This window comes from Balaenoptera acutorostrata, chromosome 13, assembly GCF_949987535.1.
Source record: "Balaenoptera acutorostrata chromosome 13, mBalAcu1.1, whole genome shotgun sequence".
NCBI classification, from domain to species: Eukaryota; Metazoa; Chordata; class Mammalia; order Artiodactyla; family Balaenopteridae; genus Balaenoptera; species Balaenoptera acutorostrata.
Window position 1 is genome coordinate 69,224,692 of NC_080076.1, and position 4,606 is coordinate 69,229,297.

Genomic DNA, 4,606 nt, shown 5'->3' on the forward strand with positions numbered 1-4,606 from the left:
GGGGGCTGCAGAAAGGATCTCACGGAGGATGGTTTCAAAGCTCTCTGTTAACCAAAGTCCTTTGCAAATGTACTTGGAGAAATACCTCTTCCCCCAACATCCTTCCATGGAGATCAGTGGTTCAGACCCTGCTGGGTGAACCCACTTCTGGGTGGGCCCCTGGAGGCCAGGGCTGCAGTCCTCATGTCTCCTCCCTTTCCTGACCCTCCTCCGTCTGAGATGCTTGATAAACAGTGGCACTGGCCGAATTTCCTGGTACCCTGAGTGATTGGGGTATGTGGTCACAAATTTGAACATCCTGGATGTAATTCCTGAGTCTGGTCGCCTGTGTCTTGCAGGAGGGAGGAAGGTGGGCAGATTTAGCAGTGGGATGTGCTGCAGCTGCTTTGGGTCCTGTCTTCTTGCTTTATGGGCGCGAGTTCTGAAGCACGGTCACGTGCATGCAGCTCCTTTCTCCTCCACTGTAGTCCATACGGAGCTACCCCCACCCTTGTCCCCCAACTAACTTATCTATTTTTATTGTTTCTTATCTCTTAATTATAACAGAATGCATGTTTGTTGTTTAAAAGAGGTTTCAAATAATAGAAAGTGAAGGCTCTTTTTGCCCCACTCAAATCCCACATTCTAGGCTAACCAGTGCAGAGTGTGGTGTGGGTACCACCAGTCCCTGTCTCTATGACACTCTTAAAACTTGTATGTGAAACGCTGGAGGGGGTGTGGAGAAAACGGAACGCTTTATGGGGGCCAACTGGTCTTCAGGCTCACCTTGGAAATTCCTACTCAGTGCCAGTGTCACCTGCTCTGTGAAGACCCCCAGGTTCAGCTGACCTTGCTTGCCTCGTGTTCCGCTGGACCCTGGACCAGCTTCCAGCCCGGCACCCAGTGCTCTGACTTTGTTTCCTTGTGTGGATCTTTTTTCCAATCAGGCCATCATGTCTCAAAATGAGGTTCCCCCATCGCCTCTCAATCTCTGAGGCCAGGTGGGCTCATTAAAAATGCAGGCCGCTCTGAATCAGCATCTCAGGGGGTGGGCTCAAAATCTGCCTTTCTAACAAGCTGCCTGCCAAGTAATTCTTTTTTTTTTTACTTTTTATTTTATATTGGAGTATGGTTGATTAATAATGTGATAGTTTCAGGTGTACAGCAAAATGATTCAGTTATACATATACATGTATCTATTCTTGTTCAAATTCTTTTCTCTTGGGCTTCCCTGGTGGCGCAGTGGTTGAGAGTCTGCCTGCCAATGCAGGGGACACGGGTTCGAGCCCTGGTCTGGGAGGATCCCACATGCCACGGAGCAACTGAGCCCGTGAGCCACAGCTACTGAGCCTGCGCGTCTGGAGCCTGTGCTCCGCAACGAGAGAGGCCGCGATGGTGAGAGGCCCGCGCGCCTCGATGAAGAGTGGCCCCCGCTTGCCACAACTAGAGAAAGCCCTCGCACAGAAACGAAGACCCAACACAGCCATAAATAAATAAATTAATTAATTAAAAAAAAATTCTTTTCTCATTTAGGTTGTTACATAATATTGAGCAGAGTTCCCACTTCTTTTTCATTTAACAATGTATCTGGAAAATTGTTATACCTCAGTCCATATAGATGTCCTGTGTTCACATTTATTTATTTAATTTTGAGGAAGTAATATATCCATTGTTAAAATATATAATAAAATATATTAAATGTATTTATGTGTAAAATATATAAATATATTTGAAGGAAGACAGTGAAAAATCTCCCTCCCACGTCTATGCAATCCCTCCCCCATGAATAACTATGATTCTTAGTTTTTTATATCTTTCCATATATATATATCCAGAATATATTTATATTCTTACTTTACCCCTCATTTTTACTCAAGAGTGATACACTATATATGTGTATTTTGGAGATATTTCCATTTTAGTACATAAACAGTTTCCTCATTCTTTCCTTCCTTTCTTTCTTTTTTTTAAACAACTGCATATAGCACAGCATTCCACAGTATGGATAAATCAAAATGTGTTCATTCTTTTAGAGACTATTATTTTAATTCACTAAATAAGTGATACAGCGTAGGTATAAAACTCAAGGTGCAGAGGGGTAGCCAGTGAAAAGTCAATTTCTCCCACTTCTGTCTCCAGATTACTCAGTTCCTCCATCTGGAAACAAGCACCATTCCCAGGGTCACACTATCCTTCTTGAGTTGGGCTGTGTAATACGTGGTGTACACACACACACGCATACATACACACTTACACTTTCCCCTTCTTTTTCAGCCTCAACCAATGAGGCAGAGATTAGCCTGCACAAACACCTCTGTTCTCCGGTGTGGATGGATCGGGACGTGTCGTCACTGAGTTCAATGCCAAGGGCATTGCCAATTTTGATGGATATTTCCAAGTTTTGTTCCTAGGAGGCGCCATATACATCTCTACGCGGATCCTTCAATGCCCAGGGTCTGCGCTGGCTCTGAAGGGATGGGAAGCCAAGGGGAAGTCGGCCTCCTCTTCTTTGCTCAGCCTTACCCTTTGTGTCCCTCCTTCCAAACTTTCCCCCAGCTCCGGCTTCATGGTCAGCCTTTTCTGGGCAGTGTGCTTGCTCCTGTATCCCCATCAGACTGAAGCTCCATTCACAGGTCTTTTGTATCACCAAGTCCACATGTCCCAAAGGGTCTTCTCTGCAGGTAAATAGGTGGAAGGGAACAATTTTACTCCTCCAGTCAAATACATAGTTTCACCAATTCTGGGTGAAACTACGTTAAAGCAGGTGTCTTTACTGCAGGACTTTTCAGTGCCTCTAGTGTGCTAACATACATTGGGATCTCTAAGAGGTCTTAGAGTCTGTAGACTGCTTTGACTACACAATTTCAGACATGCCGATATGGTTTCACTGCTTTATTGTAATGAAGGGGAGTCTGAAGCCCAGAGAGGGAGTGCTACTTGTCCAGCATCACACAGCAATGGTGGAGATCTGAATTTCTAGCCTTCCCGTGTCCGTGACAGCAATGAAGTGCTCAGTGCCCTCTCCCTGCACTAGCAGTTCTAAATGTGGAGCATCAGGGTGTCCTGGTGACCTTCAGGGACACCAAGACATGTAGATTCACTAAATTTTGTTTTTTTGGCCACGCCACGCGGCTTGCAGGATCTCAGTTCCCCGACCAGGGGTGGAACCTGGGCTACGGCAGTGGCAGCGCTGAATCCTAACCACTAGGCCACGAGGGAACTCCCTAGATTCATTAAATTTAAAATAACTGCATAGGATCCTTCACAAGTGTTAAGATCACGAAAACAAGGGAAGATGAGAAACTGTCACAGACTGGAGGAGAGTTAGGAGACATGACAACTAAATGCAACATGCTTTCTTGGGGTGGATCCACTTTAGTGAAAAAACGGGTGAAATCCAAATAAAATCTGTAGTATAATTAATAGTACGGCACCCATGTCAGGTTCTTAGTTTTGATCAGTGTACCATGGTCACGTACGATATTAACACTGGGGGGTGCTGGGTGAAGGATATACCAGAACGCTCTGTTTTATCTTTGCAGCTCTTCTGTAAATCTAAAATGATTTCAGAAAAGGGAGCTTCGCGGCCTGCAGAGTGTGGGTGGCTGCTGTGTCCCCGGGGACTGTCGTCCGTGATACAGCAGCGCAGCCAGAGCTGCAGCCCACGTCCAGCAGACTCGCCGACGAGGCCGCCCTTGGCTGCTGCTCCGACCCGGACCCCAGCACCAGGGATTTTCTCTTGCAGCAGACCATGCTGCAAATTAAGGATCCTAAGTAGTCACTGGATTTTTATCCTAGAATTCTTGGAATGACACTACTCCAAAAATTAGATTTTCCCACTATGAAATTTTCACTCTATTTCTTGGCTTAGGAGGATAAAAATGACATCCCAAAAGATAAAGAGGAAAGAGTAGCATGGGCATTCTCCAGAAAAGCTATGCTTGAACTGACACACAATTGGGGCACTGAAGATGATGAGATGCAGGGTTACCACAGTGGCAATTCAGACTCTCGGGGATTTGGTCACATTGGAATTGCTGTTCCCGATGTTCACGGTGCTTGTATAAGATGTGAAGAACTGGGAGTCAAATTTGTGAAGAAACCTGATGATGGTAAAATGAAAGGCCTGGCATTTATCAAGATCCTGATGGCTACTGGATTCAAATTTTGAGTCCTAACAAAATGATAATTTTATTTAGTTCTGTGAGAATGCTGCTTTGAGATTTCAGTGAAGACATTGTGGAAGGTAAAAAAGGAAACAATGTGATTCAAGATATTCAGTTAACAGAAGCATCTAGGACTGATGGATTATTGTCTCAATTCAAATTATTCTTAAGTCCATCTCCCTTTCCTATTTCAGCTATGTTTTTCACCTAACTGTTCAGCCATTCTAGTTTTAAAGTAGTGCTTTGCCTTATGTCCTTGAATGTAGTTGTATAACTTTACTTTTTTAGGCAATAATTAGAACAATTCCCTTCAGGGGCTGCATTTGCCTTCTATCTCTTGAAGAGATACAAGTCTACAAGTCTGCCTTTGAATCATCATTTTCAAAAACAAAAAACAAAAACCACTTAATATGTTTTTGTTGTGGTTACCTTCTGGGGTTTCAGTTCCTCAGAAGTAACTT

The 4,606-nt window shown here is 44.3% G+C and overlaps 1 pseudogene; it reads left to right on the forward strand.

Moving 5' to 3' along the window:
- Positions 1-3,446: 3,446 nt before the first annotated feature.
- Positions 3,447-4,375, forward strand: LOC103006585 (lactoylglutathione lyase-like; annotated as a pseudogene).
- The last annotated feature ends 231 nt before the right edge of the window (positions 4,376-4,606 follow it).